General features: G+C 33.7%; 3 pseudogenes; 1 reads left to right on the forward strand and 2 right to left on the reverse strand.

The window, feature by feature from the left end:
• Positions 1 to 321: 321 nt before the first annotated feature.
• On the reverse strand, positions 322 to 1767 carry LOC124842550 (cyanidin 3-O-galactoside 2''-O-xylosyltransferase FGGT1 pseudogene; annotated as a pseudogene).
• Positions 1768 to 13537: 11770 nt separating this feature from the next.
• LOC124842548 (cyanidin 3-O-galactoside 2''-O-xylosyltransferase FGGT1 pseudogene) lies at positions 13538 to 15154 on the forward strand (annotated as a pseudogene).
• Positions 15155 to 19088: 3934 nt separating this feature from the next.
• Positions 19089 to 20689, reverse strand: LOC148196700 (cyanidin 3-O-galactoside 2''-O-xylosyltransferase FGGT1 pseudogene; annotated as a pseudogene).
• Between the last annotated feature and the right edge of the window lie 3932 nt (positions 20690 to 24621).

Raw genomic sequence — 24621 nt, forward strand, 5'->3', positions numbered from 1 at the left:
TCTCTGTTAAGGATGATAGTGTTGATTTATACTCATAAAACGGGACACAAATCACTTACCACATTTTTCTCATTCATAAAAAAGTTAACATGTGAATTAAAAGTACTTTTTGGTTATATATATTCTTTCTAATAAAAATTGTATCGTCAGTTACTTTTGTAAATATATATGAAGTGCTTCACAAGGAAATGAATGGATTTAAATTTGTTTTGTGGAAAATTTTTTACAAATTCACATAAAATGTGCGACGTCCAACTTGTTATCGTAGGTTTTGAAATTTATAGTAGATTAAGTTAAAACAAAGTGACGTCAAGTTATTATTCATGTAATACGATTAGTGGTTGAAGCTTGAAAATTATAGTAAATTTTGAAGTTGTTGACAGAAAAGATCCCGAGTTTGGCATGATTTTGTCTCACTTCTCTTGCAACCTCACTCTCATCATTCATCACACTTTTCACTGGTTTACATACACTTTCTTTGGTGAACAAACCATCTTCTTCACCTTTCTCCACTTCCATCCCAACCTTCAATTTTCTACTCGCATTCTTTTATTGATGACGTGATCAGCACCCAACCGAGGTAAAAACACTAATCCACACTTATTCACAAGAGCCTCTGTTAGAGAAGCAGCTCCACAGTGTGTTATGAAGCATCCAACAGAAGGATGTTCCAAGATCAATTGTTGTGGCACCCAACCTCCATATGCAATCCCCCTTCCTTTAACCCTTTCTCTGAACCCATCTGGGTTAGCTTCTTTAACAGACTCAAATCCATTGGGAGGCTTAAATGCTGCAAGAAATGGAAAACCTATTAGTTCAAGACCAAGCAACAACTCTTGAAACTGATTTTGTGGTAAGGGGCTTTCGCTTCCAAATGCACAGAACACAACAGAACCATGGTTGAAACCACTAAGCCATGCAACCCATTTTTCCTCCAATGTAGAGTTCGGTGGCTCAGATAAAAGAGGCCCTGAAAGCAACACAGGTTTTCCATACACAGTTTCTAGATATTCTGCTTATGGCCCATCAATTTCTCTGCAGCCTTTGAATCCAATTGCATCTGTTAAGCTTGTACCTTTGCCCCAACGATCGTACAAAAGAACATCCCCTTCCAAACTCTAGCTTTCTTGTGGCAGCAAGGAATCGAACTTCATGCGCACGAAGCTTGATGGATGAATCAGGGAACCCCTCTGGTGGCTTCATGAGATCAACATCAGTTAATTCTCCTCCTTGGCTCTTCCTTGGTCCATTCCAAAAGTAAGCTATTGATAACGGATTAACTATGAAGTATTGCATGCACTTGATGCCCAACTTTCGTGCCAAGTTGGATAGCCAATGTTGGAAATCGAAAAAAACAATGTGTGGCTTCAGATTCATTAGGAGAAGTTCTATGTCCTTCTCTGTGTGATCCATAGCGGTGGCAATAAGAGGGAACAAAGAGAACGGCACGTCTGAAGTGATTTCAGCGCCATGAGGAAGGCCATCAACAGGAGGAACTGTGATGGGAAAAAAGGTGATGAGATGTGGGTGAAGGTTGAGATGTTGCAACTTGGTTTGTGTTGTTTTGGTGATGAAGAAGGAGATTTTGTATCCTCTACTGGCTAAATTGTTGGAGAAATGGAGATACGGGGTTAAGTGTCCCATGGCAAACCATGGAAACATCACTATGTGCGACGGTATATCCATTTCAGAGGCTCAGTTACTAAACTAAATCACCAACACTAAACCTATATTCAGTATCTATATACGCAACTAAAAGTTATTAAATTGAATGCATGTAGGGAAAGACAAAGAAAACCATGCAATGGGCCATCGAATTGCTTCTACTTTTCTTATTTTAGAAGGCAATAATTTGTAAATAAAACTGCAAAGCAACACCAACTATTTCCATGCTAAATTGTTATGACAGTGATGTTTGATCCACTACATGCGTGTTTTAACACTATTAATAATTTTTTATCTACTTTTTCTATATATATCATTATTATTAATTATCACCTCCATCTTTTTTTACATATCATTATTACTAATTATATAATCATTTATTCATGCTTGAAAACGACCAGAGCAATGACAATGATTACGTCATCAGTATATCCACCTTATATTTAAAAAATTGAAACAAATAGAAGCTTGCCATCAAATTGGACAAACATAGTTTAAGATAGTATGCTGAGAGTATTTTCGTCTAAGTTAAACCTTCTCGTCTAGACGAGATATGCAGAAAACTGAAACACAAGTTTTGCTTATATATTTGTTTTGTTAGGATGCAATAGATGATGTTAAAATGAGTTTGTGAATGAAAATTCAAATAGCAATGTATTTGACTATCTTGAATGAATGAAGTTGTGTTATATTCAGTCTACTATTTGACTCTCTTGATAGCTGTTTCAGGTCGAATTTCATCAAAGTATACTTTGTTGTATAATCCATGAAAATGAGCTACCTTACCTTAATATCAACAATGATGTTAATGGTATATCAAAAAGTAAAAATCCTAATCAAGAAGGGATCATATTCCTGTGGAAGCAAAACCACTTTTCTTTTTGTGATAAAGTACTAGTGTTTTATCTCTTCATACCTCGCGTCCTATAATTTAAGGAAAGAAAACACTCTATTGGAAAGAAAGTGGTTATGAATCAGTCTTTCCGTTTCTGAGTTTTAACACAGGGTCGCGTGGTCTCACTTAATTAAGCTAAACATTTTCGCTTAACCTAGATTGACGAGGCAACAGTTTTACAAGAATTGTCCCAGGCGACCCAAGTTTCGCCTAAGCGAAAAAAACCAGTGGCTCAACCTCAGTCAGTTGTAGGACATTGTCACCCAAGCGAGCAAAGTTTCGCGTAAGCTAAATGTTCCATTGGACATCCCAAGTTTTAGCCTAAATCTTGTCCAAACAACTTAGTTTTAGCTTAAGCGAAAATGTTATAGTGCATATCTCGCCCAGGCGAGAAGGTTTAGCTTAAGCGAAAATACTGTCAGCACGTAAGGGTTTCTTAAACGACGTTTGTTCAATTTGACGGCAAACCTCTAATTGTTTCAATTTTTCAAAAATAAGGATCCAACCGAAATACCGAAAAAATATGAGACCTACTTGAAGTTCTGAATGGAAAAATGGACCTACTGAAACATTAAACCTAAATATAATAAAGAAGTGATTGATTCATAATTAAACGATGATAAATAAAAGTTTATTAGAGTTTATATAAATAGAAGATTCATATATGCACTTATAATTATTGTTACATTTAATAATTAAGTGATTCAATTTTTTTTATTTAAATATTGAAATATCTTTTATAGACAGAAAAAAAAAGTGAAAATATTATCTTTTGTTTTTTTTAATACAGACACCAAAATATTCAAAAGAATCATTTAAAAAATCTTTGACTTCATGATTTCTGGCAAGTCTATTTTCTTATTCAATTTTCAACTAATGCAAACGAAGCAACTTGTTTTGTACATGAAAGGGTAATTTTTTTTCTTTAACTTATAAGTAGGACTCACCTTTTGGTAGGTATTTCTAGTTGATACTTCCTTCTTCCATGAAAGTCTAGTTTGTTCCAATTATTATTATACGTGACAGTTTTTCTCATAATATTCAATCTATGTTTAGAATTTGGATTTATGAGATTAATTTAATTAGAATAATGTTATACTAATCTTTATGTCGATGGTAGAATCTATGCTGTCTTGAACGTGAGTATTTCTTCCTGTATCTCTATTTTTTTTTTTGGACTTCTAAAATTTTAATTTTATAAGAACTAATTAAAATTGATTAAAAGTTTTACATATTTTAAAAATCGTTAAAATTTTAACTAATTTTTTGAAATCAGTAAAGTTTTAATTGACTTTTGAAAATTGGTTAAAAAATTTTTTTAACCAATTTTCGAAAGCCAGGTTCTTATTTTTAAATTTTTTTTATTTTAATTTACAGTTTTTATAATAATAATAATATAAACAAATAACAAAAAAAAGTAAATTAAAAAAAGAATCGTCTTCCAAAATTCAGTTAAGGTTTTTTTATTATTTTAAAATATTTTATTTTAATTTACTTTTTTGTTTTTAATAATAATAATAATAATAATAATAATAATATTTGTATTAATAATATTATTTTAATATATATCAAATAAAGATGTTAATCGGATTTTCAAATTAACATATTTTTCTAATTTTTTTTAATTTAAAATATAATAAATGTTTATTTTTTTAATATTTTATATATAATTTAATATACACTAATATTTTTATTTATAAAATATTATTTGTTAAATGAAAAAAAATAAAATATATTAAAAAAATTAAAAACAAAGAAATTTAAAAAATATGTTAACCGTTTGGAAAACAGGTTAACATATGTTAATTAGCATTTTACAAAATCCATTCTAATATTTTTTAATGCATAAAAAATTAATATATATGTTAACCGGTTTTTTAAATACAGTTAATATATTTTTAAATTTTTTTTGTTTTTAATTGTTTTAATATATATTATTTATTCTTGTTTAATAAGTTATATTTTTTAAATTTAAATATTAATGTATATTAAATTATATTAAAAATATTAAATTAAAAAATAAAATTAAAATAATATGTTAACTGACATTAAAAATCTGTTAACATCTTAATTTGATATTAATTAAAATATTATTAGTATTATTATTATTAGTAAAAGAATAAAATAAAGGTTTAATCCTTTCGAACATCCCTATTTTTGTAGGATCGTCTCAAGTAGGTCTTCGTATTGTAAATGTTCTCGATTAGGTCCTTTATTATGAAAAATTGAATCAATTTAGGTCTTACCGTTAGTTCCATACTAACACCGTTAAAGGGGTGACACGTGTCAGTTCGTGGTTTTTTTGAATTTTTTAATTATATTTTTATTATTTTTATTTTTATTTTTATTTTTTATTTTATTTTTTATTTTTTTAAAAGTAAAATTTAAAAATGCCACGTGTCAAACTATAGTGTGTCATGTGGCAATGGCAGTGTGACATGGCACTGACAGTGCCACATGTCAATGTCAAGCCACGTGTCATTGTATTAGTCTCAATTTGGTCCCTATATTTTTATTATGGTGTAATTTGATCCTTGTATTTTTATTTTGTCTCAATTTAGTTTTAATTTTAAAAATTAAACAATTTTTCCCTCCTCAAATTCAAACAAAGTTTAAATTGTATATATTTAAATAACATAACATAACACCAGCATGTTATGTCACTCTTCTTTCTAAACCCTTATAGATATATTTAAATAACATAATTAACATTTCTATGATTAAGTAAATATAAATATAATTAAACTTAATCTTGTTAAAAATATTTATTAAAAATATTAATTTTAATAAAAATATTTGTTAAGATTTATATACAATTTAAATTTTGTTTGAATTTGAGGAGGGAAAAAATTGTTTAATTTTAAAAATTAAGACTAAATTGAGACAAAATAAAAATACAGGGATCAAATCGCAACATAATAAAAATACAGGGACCAAATTGAGACTAATGCAATGACACGTGGCCTAACAATGACATGTGGCACTGTCAGTGCTAGGTCACACTGCCATTGCCACGTGGCACACTATCAGTTTGACACGTGGCATTTTTAAATTTTACTTTTAAAAAAATAAAAAATAAAATTAATAAAAATATAATTAAAAAATTCAGAAAGACCACGAACTGACATGTGTCACCCCTTTAACGGTGTTAGTGTGGAACTAACGGTAAGGCCTAAATTGATTCAATTTTTCATAATAAGGGACCTAATCGAGAACATTTACAATACGAGGACCTACTTGAGACGATCTTACAAAAATAGGGATGTTTGAAAGGATTAAACCTAAAATAAAAAATAAAAATAAAAAATTTTAAAAATAAATATTAAAAAAACAAATTTTAATCGCTTTTCAAAAATTGATTAAATAATTTTAAGTGATTTTTAAAACTCGATTAAGACATGTCTTTTTTAAATATTTAAAATTTTTAATTAAGTTTCAAAAGCCGATTAATTTTTAATAAAAAATAATAAAATTAAAATTTTAGAAATAGAGGAAGAAAGAAGTAAACGATGCACGGAAAATCACGTCTGCACGGAGTACTGTACTCCGCTTGTTGTGTTTTTAATAGGTAAGTTTATGACTAAGTCAATCTGACTAATGCTAGGTTGACGTGGAAATTAATATTTTCAACGTGAGAGATTAGGTATTAAATATTTATGGATAGTTGAATAGAAATATGAAGGAGCTTAAAGATATACTTTGATATAATTTTAGTTAATTTTTTTTGTTTGTTTTTTAAGATAGATTTAAGGAACTAGATTTGAAGAGAGAGAAAAGTAAAATTGAGATTGTTTAAATTAAGAAAAAAAAATGAAAAAAAAGGAAAGAAAATGAATAAATGTTTGTGAAAGTTATATAATAATAAGATGAATTTAATAAATTAAAAAGTGGTTTTAATCGATAAAATTAAATAATAATTATTTTTCTTGATCATAAAAAAAATTAAAATAAAATTTAATTAATAAAAATTATATTAAAATGAAATTTGAATTATTATAATAAAATGTAATTAATAAAAATTATATTAAAATGAAATTTAAATTATTATTTAAAATAAACAAGTTAAAATTGATGAAATTATACTAAAAGAAATTCAAACAACGTATTGATGATTAGTTTAAAGGGTTAAATATGTATTTAGCCCCTAAAGTATCAAACAATCACTAGTGCACTCAAGGGATATGACCTCGGTTATTTTTGGTTATAGGCACCGATTCTGTAACCGAGGCATATACAGACGAGGTAAAAAATCTACCTCTTTTTGCCTCGGTTGAGTACCGAGTCGAAAAGCGATAGGATTTTGTCTCGGTTTCTGCTGAACCGAGTCAATATCTTGGATTCTACTGTCCCGCTTGGACCTGAACCGAGGCGTATAGTGGTTTTCGATTTTCCGGAAAATTTTCCAGGAAGTTGCAGAAAGCACTGAAGCAGAAAGCACAGAAAATGTTCACGGTCTACTGCCATCCAAAATTGCAGACCAACTAAGCTCAATCTGCCCCAATCCAAGAGTCTACTACCATCCAGTGCCCTCAATCTACCTCACGGTCAAACTCAACACAGATGCAACGAGCTTTAAGCTCTCAAAGAAACCCATACGCAGCGAACAAACCCAAATCTCACCTTCTCAGACCGAGACATTCTCCGCCACAGAGACACCAGCGACCATCGAATAGAGCCGCTTCTCCTCCTCCGCCGCTTCTCCTCCTCCTCTGCCGTCATCAAACCCCAATTTGCACCACCACCATCAACATCAAACCCCAATCACACTCACCTTTTTCACCAAAAAAACTCCATTGACACACCAGCACAGAAAACACTCCGTTCATCACCACCTAGCACTGCCGCCACCATTGACACACCACCACCGGTTGCTCTTCTGTCCAGAGGCGATGCACTCGTAGGAGATTTTGGAGGCGAGAGCGAGGGGAGGGAGGCGAGAGCGAGGGGCGGGAGGTGAGAGCGAGAGCGAGGGGAGGGGAGGCGAGAGCCAGGGGAGGGGAGGCGAGAGCTAGGGGAGGGAGGGAGGGAGAGCAAGGGGAGGCGATCGAGAGCGAGGAGGGAGCTAGGTTTTCCTTCAACTTGAGGAAAATTTTGGGGAAATAAGAGAGGCTTATATGCCTCGGATCTGAGGTAGTAGAGGCTTATGCCTCGGTCCTTCCTACCAACCGATGCCATATAACTCTTCCACCTCGGGTTTCTCTTAACCGCGTCAGAAACCGCGTCAAACACTGATAATTAGGCACCGATTGCCTTTACAACCGAAGTGATAGCTCTTTTTGGCACCGGTCTAGTCTGAACCGAGGCCTATAATGTCTCGTTAATTACGAAACTGCCACCGTGTCTGAATAGGCAGCGGTTTGGTATAAAGAGAGGTCTATTGTGCGAGTTTAAAAGCATATTTTGTACTAGTGAATTTTGGGTTTAGTCCCTCCTCGAAAGGTTTGTTTATTTTAGTCCTCTTAGTTTTGAAACTCTTATGTTTAGTCCTTAAAATTGAACGACGTTAAGTTTTTTTTGACGTGGCAAACGGCGAGCTCACATGTGATGCTAGCTTCCCTCATTACTGTGTGTCATGTTTTTTTTTTTAAAAAAGAAAATGTCACCAATCTCAACCCCAGAAAAGCTTATCTTCTCCAAACAGAAACCTAATCCTCTTTTGTCGTCAGCCATGCCGCGCCGCTGCAAGGTAGTCACTACCGAAAAGCTGCCATCAACATCACGAATCTTTCAAGTTCACATCGGACCACCACCATGAGCAACCATTCGCCATCGTCGCGAGCCTCTACAGCCTACATCATCAGATCGCGCAAGCAAGCCCCAAGTCGCCGCGATTTCAGAGTGCGAGCCATCCTTCGTCGTCCTTCACCGTCAATGCCGTCGCAGAGACCATGCAGAGCTCCTTCTTCGCGTCGCAAGCGGCGTCGTTCAACCTCCTTCCACAACCAAAGGGGCAAATCACCACCAACATCCAGCAACATCATCTTCTTCCCAAATTGCTAGCAACACTGCGAGCTCCAACACCACCAACAATTTGCGAAATTTTTTATCTTATTGTCCCTAATAATTATAACTATAACTTTTCATCTGTCTCCCTTGTTCTGAAAAATTTACAGATCTATTCACTAGGGAAATAGGCATCCAAGCAGTCAATGTTGTTATTAATTTTGATTTTCCCAAGAACTCAGAAACATACCTACACACGATATGTTCTATGCTCAATTTTTGCTTTCTCTCCACTACGATATTGGTTATGTTCTTATGGATGTTCTGTTATGTAGATTCGTCGTTCAGAGAGGTTTGGACACCTAGATTTAGCAGTGACTTTCATTCAAAATTTCTATAAATTTCTCATCGGTTTCCATTTATTTTTTCCATATATAGAATTGAACAAGAACTTAAAACAAAGATGATAATTGCAACTCACTTTTACATCATAATCTAACCTAATTCCTAATTCTTAATCTGAGTGGATCTCATAACCCAATAAATGCATATTCATAACAATCCGTATATCATATGCTTTCTAATTTTTTTATTATGATTGTGCACTTTTATTTCTTTACGAAATGTTTAATGGCAGTGAAAAAAATGACTGAGACTCCAAACAATTTTTCATTTGAAACAATTGTTGTGGTATTTTTTTTCTTGGGATATACCTTTACTATAGGAAAGTTGACAAGTAAATGCTCCATTATCAAAATATAATTTTCCATATTTAATTTCGTAGCACGAAGAAGAAAGATGAATATTTAATTTGCCATTTTTAATGATTAGGTGAGACTTTCAAATCGAGTGAGAATACATTAGATTGATAAATTTTTAAATAATGGCGTATTATTTTTTGACATGTATAACGAGTATTTTTTTTTTTAGAACATATTATAAATTATGTGTAGAAAAGTGATAAACATAAAAATATTATGGTATATACCAAAAAGGCGAAAGGTTTATTCTTTGTCATATTTCTCATATGCTTCTTTCCCTGATTCAATTTGTATTTTATATGTGCAGAAGTGACAAGATTAGGAAATGGTCATCATAATCTTTATGGGTGCTTTTCTTTTATTGTTGTCCTTCCAACTCTTTCAATTATTCACTCATTTTATACTCTAATGTGAATTAGAAAATGGTTGGTGTAAATTTTTAACGAGTTAAAAATTATATATTCGATAAAAGAATATTTAATAGGGTTAAATATGTTTTTCATCCCTTAAGTATCACACGAATTTGGTTTTAGTCCCTACTCGTAACTTTGATAGTTTTTAGTTCTCGTAGTTTTGAAACTCTTACTATTAGTCCTTAAAATTGGACGACGTTAACTTTTAGTAGATGTGGCAAACGACAAGACCACGTTTTATGCCAGTTGCCCTCTTTACTCTCTGACACGTTGGTTGTTTAAGTTTTGAAACGAGATTAAGAGTGTTAAGTGTGCATTTGGTTGTTGAAGCTGTGGCCCAAGGGTTTTAAGTGCTCTCTTCACTCTCTTCACTCTCCACCTAATCGGTCGTCGCTAGTTGCGACCCAACACTTTGCCAGCGTCGCCAATCGCCGCCACAGACTCTGCCAGTCGCCGCACCAACCTTTATCCTCTTCGCGCGAGGTTGTCTCTTTTCCCCCCGCCTTCTCGAACAACGCCGGTCGCCGCTTGCTAGAACCACTTGAAATAGGCCTTCTTCTTCAACATTGCGCCACTCCATCATCTACTCCAGAGACAACCTTAGGGAGAACGATCTCCCTAGTCAACTTCCGATTCAGCGCGGCTCGAAAGCAGGGGTTTCCCCTTCTTCTCCTTCTCTTCCTCGAACTCGCAAACACAACCAACTACAGCGATTGTGTCACCTCTTTTTAGAAACCACACTCGCGCCATCGACGAGGCCGCTACAATTACCTACCTCAGACACAAAAGCCTCGTCGATGCTACTGCTCAGTGTCGCGATACCACCACACCACAACGTCGTCGCCGCCATCGACGCTCCTAGTCGCCGCCCAAGGCCACCACTGGGAATGGAGCAGATGTTGGCGACACCACCTTCCTTCCTCTCTTAACTCTGTTTTGATTATATATTGACAATGAAGATGGTGAGATTTGAGGCTTCCTTTTCTGTTTGATCGATGTATGTATTCTACTGTATGTGTGATGAACTGGAAGAGAGGATTTGATGCTTCAAGAATTTAGATGGATGAAGCCAAATGATAAATGTTTGCGGAGGTAAATGAGAAGAAGAGGTTCAGGTTTCCCATTGTGAGAGTTTGGCTTGGTGATTGAAAAAATGGTGAGAAATGGGTGATGAAGGTTGGAGTTTTTTTTGGAATGTCCCGTTGGTAGGTAGCGTTATTGGGTGCCAGGAAAACACAAACGTGAGTGAAGAGTGATGTGTTTTTGGCTGAAGGGAAAAATAAGTAGGTAGGGGATTGTGTGTGTGTGCGCGTGATGAAGGGATTGGTTTCGGATGGGGTGATTCTATTGAGTTGATAGAGAGGAGTGTGAGATTGAATGATGGAAAATGAGAGTGAGGGGAGTCGAGATCGGTGGCCAAATGAATCTTCAAATTTTTGGAGATGCCTTTTTCCAGTGTTCAAATTCCCTTTTCTCTTCTCCTAACCTATTTTCAACCAAATGCACACTTAACACTCTTAATCTCATTTCAAAACTTAAACAACCAACGTGGCAGAGAGTGAAGAGGACAACAATCATAAAACGTGGCCTCGCCGTTTGCCACATCTACTAAAAGTTAACGCCGTCCAATTTTAAGGGCTAATAGTAAGAGTTTTAATACGAGGACTAAAAACCATCAAAGTTTCGAGTAGGGACTAAAACCAAATTCGTGTGATACTTAAGGGACGAAAAAGATATTTAACCCTATTTAATACGAACGTTTGTGACTACAATATGACTTTTAAATAATATAAAATATGAATAAATACGTAACACATGATTGTCGAACAAATTCATAAACATAATTTTGTAATTAAACAGTATAAATAAATTATAAAATTATTTTGCACTTTATAATATGAGCCTAAAAAAAATTGATATTTTTATTTGTTTTACACATGTAAGACTTAGTTTTCATATGATTCTTATTGTATTTAATATCGCTTGTATTTGAAAGTTGACTTTTGACTTTTTTTTTTTTATCTAAACGAATTTAATAAAAATAAATTGCATGTTTTCAATCAATAAAATAGGTTTAAAATCCTATTCTTAATTTGAAACGATAATTATTTTTAAAAACTCAAAGTTACACCATGTTATATACTGAGAAAGAGTGAAATTTTTTAAAGTGATATGAAAAGACTGATTGTTGATATGTGAATGAAATTGAAAGAAGAATCAATTATAAAAAAAATTCAATACTCAAGTCAAGAAAAATACAAGAGATATGAAGAAGTAAAAAAAAATATGAGATTGAATCCGTACTTCATATAAAAATGGTAACTGATTGACTAATAAAGTTAATTGATAAAGTTTATGCTATTTAATTTATCAATTATATATATATATATATATATATATATATATATATATATATATATATATATGCGCCAATTATCATATTTAATGAGATTAGTAACATAGTTATATTTATTATGGTATAATGTTTTGTGATACACTATATAATTTTATTTATTTCGACAATAATAAAGACATTTTGTAAGATATTAAAGAAATATTTATTATAATTATATTTATTTAATATTATTTTTCAACTCAAATAGAAGGAGGTATACACATCTCACATCAAGAATTAAGATTAAAAGTAGTTTATATACGTTTTTTTTTAACTTCTTGAAATATATCTTTTAAGAATAAAATTAATATGAATTCTAAGGATAATCTTTTATCTTTGCATTATCGTACGATCTTGAATTTTATTAAGATGAAATAAAACTAAGCTACGTTATCATAACTTTTTTTTTTTCAAAAAGAGAAGTTTGTATAAAATATTGTATAAAATATATTTAATACAACCCAGAAAGAAAGCTTACAAGAAGATATCTAGTTTTAGAACGAAACTTTTATAAATATATCAACGGCTAGAGGTGATTCATAATAGTTACTCTTAAAAGTGACATACTACAATATTACGTGTTATGAAATTGACATGTAAAAGAAGTTACAACCTTCACATGATTTCAACTAGCTTAATATTGAGTTAATTAAGTGAGTTGATATATTTTTTTTAACCTTTTTGCATCTTCTCTAATTTCTTAGAAGCTACTAACATCTTATACTCTTCTACAAAAATATTCTAGAAACTTCTAATAAGTTACAATTAATAATTGATCAACAATAAAAGAAATTGGATGCACTAAAGCTAAAACAATTGAAAACAAAAATTATTTGTTTCAAGTCAATTGATCGGTATATTATGGAAACCTTTCTCAATAAAGAAACATCTAAGGATATATGAGATTCAATGAAGAAAAAGTATCAAGGATATACAAGAGTAAGGAGGTAGTAGTTTCAAGCTTTTGTGGTGAGTTTGAAACAATCAGGATGAAATATAGAGAATCATCACGAATTTCACGTTTGATAACGATGCTCACTTATGGTTACAAAATTGAAAAAACAAAAGGTATTGAAAAGATTATATGACCTTTAGCATCCAAATTTAATTTTGTCGTATGTGTTATAGAGAATCAAAAGAAATTGATGCTCTTTCGCGTGATGAAATGAGGAGCAAGTATTGAAACCTTTTACTAATACTTAATTCAACAATTTTAGATAGGACAGAGGTAAAGTTAAAGACAAAGCGTTAGAGAGAAAACAATTTCAAAAGTCCATCTCAAGAGGAGAACATGACAAATCCGACGTAGTCTTGTTTCATTGTGCAAGACATCATATTCAAGGAATGGTTGATAATAAGCTATTGGCAGACTTATCTGTACACTTTGCTGAAATATTGATATATTTTTGTGGTGGATATATAATTATCTGTAATAATATTCTCCATGAAAATAGCTTGACTGCATGTGTGTGTGTGTGTGTGTGAGAGAGAGAGAGAGAGAGAGAGAGAGTAGATAAGGAAGTTACCCAAGAGCAGATAAGGGTTCAGATTTATACCTAATTCAAAGGCAACCGCCATGGATGCTGCTACAAGTGCTGCTCCTTTGCACATAGCAATATTTCCATGGTTTGCTATGGGACACTTCACCCCTTATCTTCACCTCTCCAACAAACTAGCAGAGAGAGGGCACAGAATATCCTTCATAGTCCCACAAAGAACACAAACCAAACTACACCACCTCAATCTGAACCCTCATCTCATCACCTTTGTCCCCATCAAACTTCCTCATGTTCATGGCCTTCCCCACCATGCTGAGACCACTTCAGACGTCCCCTTCTCTTTATTTCCACTTATCGCCACCGCCATGGATTGCACACAGAAGGACATTCAACTTCTCCTCAGGGATCTCAACCCAAACATTGTTTTCTTCGATTTCCAACATTGGCTACCCAGCTTGACTCGGAGCCTAGGCATCAAGAGTGTCGCCTACCTCATAGTTCACCCATTATCAGCAGCATACCTTGGAAACGGACCAAGACGAAGCCAAGGAAGAGAGTTAACTGAACTTGATCTTATGGAACCGCCTCCGGGGTTCCCTGATTCATGCATCAAGTTTCAGTCACATGAACTTCGGTTCCTCGCTGAAGTAAGGAAACTCGAGTTTGGAAGTGGTGTCCTCCTGTACGATCGGGTACACAATAGTTTCTGCTCGGCGGATGCAATGGGATTCAAAGGTTGCAGAGAAATTGATGGGCCATATGCGGATTATCTTGAAACTGTGTTTGGGAAGCCTGTTTTTCTTTCGGGGCCACTTTTACCTGAGCCACCGAACACTAGTTTAGAGGAAAAATGGATTTCATGGCTTGGGGGATTAAACCCTGGTTCTGTTATTTTTTGTGCATATGGAAGCGAAAGCCAGTTATCAGAAAATCAGCTTCAGGAGTTGTTGCTTGGTCTCGAATTAACTGGTTTTCCTTTTCTTGCAGCACTTAAGCCCCCTGATGGATTTGAGAGTATTGAAGAAGCTCTGCCGGAAGGATTTGGAGAAAGGGTTAAAGGAAGAGGGATTGCATATGGAGGTTGGGTGCAGCAGCAATTGATTTTGGGACACCCTTCTGTTGGGTGCTTCATAACACACTGTGGAGCTTCTTCTGTGACAGAAGCGCTTGTTAACAAGTGTGGGTTGGTGCTGCTACCACGACTTAGTAGTGATCATATCATGAATGCAAAGATGATGAGTATGATCTTAAAGGTTGGAGTGGAAGTGGAGAAAGGTGAAGAAGATGGATTGTTCACAAAAGAAAGTTTATGCAAAGCTGTGAAAACTGTTATGGATGATGATGGCAATGAGATTGGCAGAGAAGTCAGAAAAAATCATGCCAAACTCAGGAATTTCTTACTCAGCGACAATCTGGAATCCTCATGTCTTGATACTTTCTGTCAACAGCTACGAGATCTTTGTAATGATTCCCGAATTTGAAAATTGTTCTAATAAATATGTATGTACCAAAGAAATATTTAGGCCAAGATCACAATCATTACTCCTAATTTTCTTTTAAATATAGGTTATCGTTAATTTGAATTTCTCTCTTAGAAGTAAAAATTTGGATAAGTTTTTCTTGATGGTGAGATTCAATAATTAGTATTTAATACATTAAATACGTTTTTACTTAATTATAGGAGAAATGATCGAAATCTTTGTGTTATGTAACTGCGTTTCAAGAAAATGGTGTTGTTTCTTTTATTTTTCAAAATAAGGATGCTGTCTAGGCCGGCATAAGTATAATACTTTACAATTACCATTCTGCTTGAACTTTTGTTTTTTTGTGAATGCTGAGAACTTTATGGATTAGATTTTATTTTTTTTTAAATTCAGTCTAGATTTAATCTACTATTATAAAATAGATTAAATCTATAATTTAGTAAACCATAGAATTTATAATTTAAATTTATTTTAACTAATTCAAACTAGATTTGTAATTTCATAACTCTAATTTAAAATAAGATTGAATTCAGTTTTTTAATTAAATTAAACTAGATGAGATTGGTAAAATATATCTAACAATTAGGTTTATAAATTATGAGTTAGGCTAACTCGACCTGACTTATAACCACCGTGGATTGCGAATAGCGGATATTTTAATATATGCTTATAAACGGGTTGGGTGCAGATATTATATTATCAGTATCCGCGGATATCCGCTACCCACAAAAAATAAAAATAAAAATTTAATTTATATTTTATTAAGTTATATTTAATTAAAATTAACATTAATTTATATTTTATAAGGTTAAATTTAATTAAAATTAAATTTTAATTTATATTTAATAAAATTTATAGTATATTTTATATATTTTTTGTAATTTTATTTAAATTTTATTTTAATAATTTGTAAAAAAATATTTTTTTTAAATAGTTGGGATACCTGTGGGTATCCGCGGGTTTTAAAATACCCGCGGATATTTTTTAACAGGTATCCGTGTGGGTACCGTGTCAGGTAACGGGTCAAGTAGCGTTGGATTTTTTCTTGTCGGGTCGGGTTGCGGGTAGACACTATCTATACCCGACCCGACCCGTTGTCATTCCTATCTATGTCGCCTCACCTCAACATCAGTCAAAGTTGACTTAAGTCAACATGTGCATAGACCAACTTCACTGAACTCAGGCTTGTGTTGACTCAACTCCACCTAGTTCTAGCTTCACTTGGCTCCCCTAACTGACCCAAGCTGACTTGGTTTGAACTGAACCCATCCCAACTCAGCTCAACCCTTTCACTCAAGCCCACTCGACTCAACCTTCATTAGAGACCCACTCATCCAGAATTTTGACCTAAATCAACTAGTTTTGATCTTCAATCTAGGTTAACTAATCTTGACCTTTTAACCTAGGCCAACTTGTCTTGAATTTTAGTATGGGCCACCTTAATTGCACCTTTAACCTGACATGAATCGTCTCAACCTTAGACCCGGGTCAACTTGGCTTGATTTTTTTAGCTTCAGTCGACTTAGTTCGATTTTTTTGCCTAGACCAACTTTTCTTTACCTTTCAACGTAGGTTGACTTGGCTTGACCTTCAACTTGATCGACTTGTCTCAATCTTCAACTCAAAACTGACATGCCTCTACCTTCACTCTATGTCGATTTTTTGGTCCGAGTCACCTCAACTCAATTCTTTGTTCTAGGCTAACTCAACTCAATTATCTAGCGTGAACCGATTTCGCTATACCTTCGACTCGGGCTAAGTTAACTCAATTATTCAACCTAGGTTAACGAGACTAAATTTTTCTATATGGATTGACTTGTCTCAATTCTTTAATGTTAGCTTACTCATTTCAACCTTCATATCGATTGACTTGGCTCAATTCTTCAAATTAGACCAACTTGGCCCAATTCCTCGGTTGGGCCGACTCAGTTCAACTCGACTCAGCTCAATTTTAGGGTCCAAGTCCAATCAACTCAACTTGACTCGGCTCAACCCTTCGAACTTGGTCAACTTGCCTTGACTTTCGACCTAGATCGACTCACCTCGATTTTTGGTGGACCACCTAGCCTTGGCCTTCGATCTTGGTCGAATCACCTTGACTTTCAAAATTTATCGACTTGTGTCAAGCTTCGAATCAGTTAGACTCAATTCAACCTTTAATGCGAGCCAACTCTTCTTGACTATGGATGTCAATGTGAGCCAATCTATGTCCTTTTGGCCTACGTTTTTGGCCTACGTTTTTGGCCCACATAAGAAATGTAGGGTAATTTATTTGGCTCACCTTACAGGTTTAAAGACCGACTTCTGGGTAGCATAAGAAATAATTTGTTTTGTAATTCTTTTCTACAATCAGGATTTTATTAACTATTTATATTTAATTAAATTAGTAGAAATAATAATTTCTATAAGTCTATTTTTTAAAATAAGTAATATTCATACTTTTATAATTTCTAACTTTTGAGTATAAGCCTATTATAAATAAAAATGACATGCATCGAAACATGAGAAGAAACACGAATGAAGAAGCTATTTTTGGATGAATTGAACATAAATGAGTGAGCTACTTTTAGATGGATTGGAGAAGAAATGTGAATGTGAAAGTTGCTTAGAAGAAACACAAATGACATGTAATACTAGTGTTATTGGTTTTAGAAATTTAAGTCAATGCGGTTTATGTAGGTCATCCCATCATTGGCCTGCTTGGGCTATGAGTTTTGTAGGACGAGTTTAAATAAACCAACAAACTAAAATACTCAACTCGTCCTGCACTTTTCTTACGAGCCTACAGGTAATCCCACATGACCGACTTTGCATTGTTATCCATAGTCTTAACCTCTCTATGAGCATACCATCTCGACCTTCGACACATGTTAATCCGTTTATACCTTTGACTCAACTTGACAATTTAACCCAGGCCTACTCATCTTGATTGTTTAACTCAATTCTTTGATTCGAGTCGACTCGACCTTTAATTTGAGTATACACAACTTTATCTAACGGATTTGACTCAACATTCGTTTTAGACCGACTTTACTTAACCTTTGACTCAAGCTAACTCCGCTCGACCTTGGACTCGAACCAATTTGGCTCAACCTAGTATTCAATTATCTTATATTAACTTAATCACACCTTGATAAAATCTAGATCTAATTTGAATCCAAATAAATGGAATGAACTTGAAATCTAAAAATATAAATTTAAATTTGGGATAAATTTATTTAATTAGATTTAAACTAATATAAATTTAGATTATTATGGATTGAATTTTATAATTTGAATTTCTCGACAATCCTTATTGGATATGAAGTAAATTCAATGTTTGGTAAATTCAAATAGTAATAAGTTGTGAATAAATTTATATAACATATTATATTTAATAAAAAAAACATAAATATAACCATGTTGAAATAAAGTGAGTATGACACAATTATGGTCTTTTTATTTTTCCTTAATAACAAGATTGTTAGGTGTTATAAAACTCAAGAAAGGAGTGATATACAATAAGTGCAACTGGAAAAGTTGATGTTGCATACAGCAAAGGTGATGCAAACCAGAGGTTAATTGTTATAAACAATGATTTGCACGTGAAGAAGTTGATTTTGCGATCCAAAATATGTGTAGATCCAAAATATGATGTAGAACAACGTTTCATAATTGTTGTAAATGATGATTTGTCTCAAAATCTTGACTGACTTTCTTTTTTTTTTCAATTGAAGTTTCCAGTAAAGATTGTTTTTACTGATATTTTCTAAACTTTTCACAACAATAATTATTTAAGATGACTCATCAAAACTATTTTTACAATGTTGATGGTTGAGAAGTTTACTTCCAACTTTTTTTATTGATATTGACTACAACTTTCCCCTAGTTGATATTTAAAAAAAAAACAATCCTAATTAATGTTGACCGAATGTTTTCCAATTCACACTAGAAAGAAAAAAGTAAAACGACCAGAAACAGTAAAATTATTTAAAAAAGTAATTAATAAATCAGATCTAAATAAAATGAAGGGAAAGCAATTAAAAGATAAAGTAAACAAGAAGAAATTAAAGGATCCATAATGTAAAGTAAATAAACAAAATCCCCCAAAATTTAGAGCAGATTAAGTTAAAATAAAGTCATATCAACTTATTCATGTAGTATAAAGGTAATGGTGGAAGGTTGGAAATTATAGTAACTTTTGAAGTTGTTGACAGAAAAGATCAACACATGAGGACTCTAAATTGTCGCTCAGTAAGAAGTTCCTGAGTTTGGCATGATTTTGTCTCACTTCTCTTGCAACCTCACTCTCATCATCCATCACACTTTTCACTGCTTTACATACACTTTCTTTGCTGAACAAACCATCTTCTTCCCCCTTCTCCACTTCCACGCCAACCTTCAATTTTCTACTCAGCATTCTTGCATTGATGATATGACCCCCTCTGTGTCCTGGCAGCAGCACCAATTGACACTTATTCACTATGGCCTCTGTTAAAGAAGCAGCTCCACAGTGTGTTATGAAGCAACCAATTGAAGGGTGTTCCAATATCAGTTGTTGTGGCACCCAACCTTCGTATGCAATCCCTCTTCCTTTAACTCTTTCTCTGAACCCTTCTGGCAGGGCTTCTTCAATACACTCAAATCCATCAGGAGGCTTAAATGCTACAAAAAATGGAAAACATGTTAGTTCAAGACCAAGCAACAACTCTTGAAACTGATTCTGTGATAACGCGCTTTCGCTTCCGTATGTACAGAAAACAACAGAGCCAGGGTTGAATTGCCCAAGCCAAGCAACCCATGTTTCATCTAAGGTTGTGTTTGGTGGCTCGGGTAAAAGAGGCCCTGAAAGCAAAACAGGTTTTCCATACACAGTTTCTAGATATTCTGCATATGGCCCATCAATTTCTCTGCAACCTTTGAATCCGATTGCATCCGCCGAGCAGAAACTATTGTCTAACCGATCGTACAGAAGAACACCACTTCCAAACTCGAGTTTCCTTACTGCAACGAGGAACCGAAGTTCATGTGGCTGAAACTTGATGCATGAATCAGGGAACCCCGGAGGAGGTTCCATTAGATCAAGTTCAGATAACTCTCTTCCTTGGCTTCTTCTTGGTCCATCTCCAAGGTATGCTGCTGATAATGGGTGAACTATGAGGTACATCACACTCTTGATGCCTAGGCTCCGAGTCAAGCTGGGTAGCCAATGTTGGAAATCGAAGAAAACAATGTGTGGGTTGAGATTCCTCAGGAGAAGTTGAATGTCGTTCTGTGTGCGATCCATGGCGGTGGCGATAAGTGGGGCTAAAGAGAAGGGGACGTCTGAAGTGGTCTCAGCATGGTGAGGAAGGCCATGAACATGAGGAATTTTGATGGGGACAAAGGTGATGAGATGAGGGTGCAGATTGAGATGGTGTAGTTTGGTTTGTGTTCTTTGTGGGACTATGAAGGATATTCTGTGACCTCTCTCTGCTAACTTGTTGGAGAGGTGAAGATTAGGAGTGAGGTGTCCCATAGCAAACCATGGAAATATTGCTATGTGCAAAGGAGCAGCACTTGCAGTAGAATCCATGGTTGCTTGAGTCATTTGCCGTGGTGATAGACTGCTACTACACTAATAGAACCATATATATAAGAAAAACAACAACTGACCTATTTCATCGGTGTCTTTCATAAAGACATTATATCATTAAATAGTAAAAGAAATCAGACAGAACCAAAGGATAAAGGTATTTTCAATCCGGCCTAAGAATTGCCCTCATCTTCGCATAAAACCACGTGCTCGACGTTGGTGGTGACGTGGCACGTCCACAGGGTGTGAGGGGTTGACGTGGATTTAACTAGTTGGCAATGAGGATTTGCGAGTTTGACTTGATTGGTCCATCGGACGGTGGACAATTGATGGAGTTTCTAAAAGGAAGTGGAGAAATACGGATGAAAAATTCACTACCAAATATTTTGGTGGGTAATAATACTAAATGGAAACTTGTATTTGTTAGTGATACTTGCATATAAAGATATAAAAATACATGAGTATGAAAGGATTTCTTTTATATATATTACCATAAACAACAAAGATCCCCCAATTTTTAAATATAGAAATTATTTAAATTTTAAAAGTAGTAATTAAAAGGATAAAATTGAAAAACAAAATATGTATATAATTATAAATATATAGTTATAGATAAAATAAATTTTAGTAATTGAAATAAAAAATATTATAAGTAATATTCTATAAATGATTTTTTATTATAAATAATAATTCAAATTCAAAATATAATTACTAAAATGATAAAAAAAAGTAATATTTTTTAAAGAGTAATTATTTGAATTCGGTTACTAAAATGATAAAACTAAAAAACATTTTTTTATGTTGAATAATTATTTAAATTTAAACTATAGTAATTAAGAGAGTAAAATTGAAAAAAAAATATATAAAAAGTGTATTACTTTTATATATAGTTACAAATATATATAGATATAGGTTATACTTTTCAATCCATGTATGATTTTAATCTATTATGTTTTATATATTGACCTTTTCAAAATTTTATTAAAGTAGTCATTATAATTAAAATTATCTTACATCATAATTTAAATTGTTTATTTAAACTTTAAGTTTAATTTTAGTAGTATAAAATATAAGAACTTAAAGATATATATATATATATATATATATATATATATATATAGTATTTATGTATGTATAAACAAAAATCCACTAAACTTTTCCTTTTTCCTTCTCTTACGGTTCTTTTCTCTCAAAATCAAAATCTCTAAAATTCAAGTGTTTTTCTTCCTTTACCACCTCTAGTGGCCACACTCCATACTTCTCACATCAATTTCTTCAAATACATTAACATAAATGCCATGGTTATTATTGTAGGCGTACTATCAAAATAATTTGTTGTTGTAAATGCCATGGTTATTATTGTAGGCGTACTATCAAAATAATTTGTTGTTATAAATGCCATGGTTATTATTGTAGGCGTACTATCAAAATAATTTGTTGTTGTAAGAGCTGAGAAAATTAAAGAAGTTGGAAAAGACAGGTGTATACAGAGGATAAGATCGAGTGATTTTAAGAGTGGCATATAAACGAAAATTTCAAAGCTTCGTTTTATTCTCTGAATACACCATCTTTCGTCAAAACTTTGATCTCCTCTTTTCTCTCTAAAATTTCTCACCAGTGGTTCATCTAATCCGCGATCAGAAGCCCCAAGGCGATCCTGAGGTCAAGAGCTTCCTATTCCACCGATCAATTTCGGGTTTTAAGTGGGTAAGTTTCGTTTCTTAGATTCTGGTGATTTTCTGGAATTTCTAGCACATGCAAGAAAGCCTTGTTGTTTGCATATGTTCATCAGTCTTCTCTTTCCCTTTGTAACTTCATTCTTGATCTTTTGGTTGGTCTCTTCTCACCAATCAACGAGTTATATATGTTCTTAGGATTTTCTGGTGTTGTGAGCAAATGTCTGGAAAGAAAGAAGTTGTGTGGTCCAGTTAAGAGGTAAGGGAAGCTAGTTAGTTTAATAGATTTGTTTATGATGTATGAAAATACTATTTGACGGTTCTACATGTATGTGAAATTGAATGATTGTGTGCTCGGTATTATTGGAATGTATTGTGTTCATGTTGAATGTTTTTTTGTACCATTTCTAGTTTATGGACGAGTGTATTGTGAGGAATGTTTAGAGGTTCTTAGAGAAGTGTATAGGTTTGTATAATACAAGTTGGAGGATTAGAAGTTAGGAAGAATGAAGGAAATTGGTAAAGATAGGTATCAGAGCCTAGCCTCTCCACGTACGGTGTGGTTCGACGCGGAAGCTGGTACGCATGTGACACCCGGGCATTGACGAAGAAGGGAAGTGATCGCCGGTACAAGAGGCACGAAGTGCAAGAGGCACAAACAAAGAGCGGCTCCTAGCAGGCTTCTAGTGGAAGGGACACATGGATGAATCGAACATACACCGGAATGAGGGATCTAGAGACTGTATAGGTATGGGACTATACAGTTGAAGGATAGCATAAAAGGATTGATTTGGCTATTCATATGACCAAAATGCATTTTCTTTTCGGTAGTCTAACCCATAAAAACTCTATGGTTTAGCGTGCTTATCCTAGAGTAATTTAGGGATGGGCGACTTTCTGGAAAGTTGTCGGGGCATTATAAGTAGTTTCGCTGAAGGCTCCTTGTTGACCGTTCGACCTTACTCTTGTGTTCAGTCTTAACTGAGTTCTGCTTTTGTAGAGCTTTAGTTAATGACCGATCGTCCTATTGTTAGTATAATGTTCGGCCTAAGCTTTAAGTGTTCAGCTTAAGATTCCATTATTTGGTTTAACTTTAGTATTTGGTTGATGTAGTGTTCGACCCTAAAATCGTGTTCGGCTCATGCTTGAGTCTTACTCTTTAAATGATCGCTCGGTCATGTTCACATATTGGGAGTGTTCACATAATGACCGGTCTTGTTCGTAGGTTATGTTGATCTTTTAAGTTTGGTCGTGCTCAAGGGTGGTGGTTGTTTTACTGTTCGATTTGATTTTACTTAAATGTGTTATGGATGAGGAAGTATGTTGGTATTGAAGTATGGTATGATATATGTAATATGGATATGAAAGAGAATTCCAAGGAGGAATATCTCATGGATGGTTATGGAATTGTAAAGTATGAATGTGGTTACTGTTTAGCTGGCGTTTATCCTAATATTCTGTAATTACTCATTCTCACGTAGAGAGGAGTAACTCATGTATGAGAATGGCAGGAGGTTCTAGTCCATAAGGGTAACTTAGGTGAGGTATAACGGATTAACCACGGGTGGCAGCTATTGAAGGCATCCCAGTTACTACACCATCCGAGTGCACAAACATTGTAGCTACACAATTCATACAATCTGGATATCTAAGTCAAGTAGTCGGTCATCGCATGTATTATACGTCCGGTCATTGTTGGAAATGTATGTTCGGTTGTTGCATGATTGACATGTTGGTTTTTATTTACTCTTATACTTGTTTGAATTATATGTTGTATTGGATTAGTTAAATTACTCTAACTTACCCTTATTTCCTATCTTGTCATGTTGTTCATTCGGTATTCTTCCTTGCGATGATTACCCTGTGGGCGTGAGCATACGGAGAGGAGTTTTCACCGGAGCAATTACTGGAAACAAAGGATCCACCTACTTAGGTATAAGATCGTCCAGTCTTGTACATAGATTCGTACTAGCATAGGAATTTTGTAAAGTTTTAAATTTTTTGGTTATTTTAGGATAATTGTAAGATAATTTTCCTACAGTAATTGTTCTATCTTATTATTATGTGATGTCTCGTTAATGTAGTTTCATACTATAATTTTTGGAATGTTACAGTTGTCATTATTATTCTAGTAATTTAAAATTTCGTTCTAATTTTTATATAAAAAATTAAATTGAAGAACTTTTTTAAAAAACTATAATTGTTTTAAAAATTAAATAGGCCAATTAATTTAACACACCAACCATAAAAGGACTAGACGTAGTGTTACACATGTCTAAGTTGACCACAAGTTCTCAATGCACTATACCAACACGTATATTTCACTATTAATTTTA

This window comes from Vigna umbellata, chromosome 6 (assembly GCF_029865625.1).
Source record: "Vigna umbellata cultivar VRB3 chromosome 6, Vumbellata_1.0, whole genome shotgun sequence".
NCBI classification, from domain to species: Eukaryota; Viridiplantae; Streptophyta; class Magnoliopsida; order Fabales; family Fabaceae; genus Vigna; species Vigna umbellata.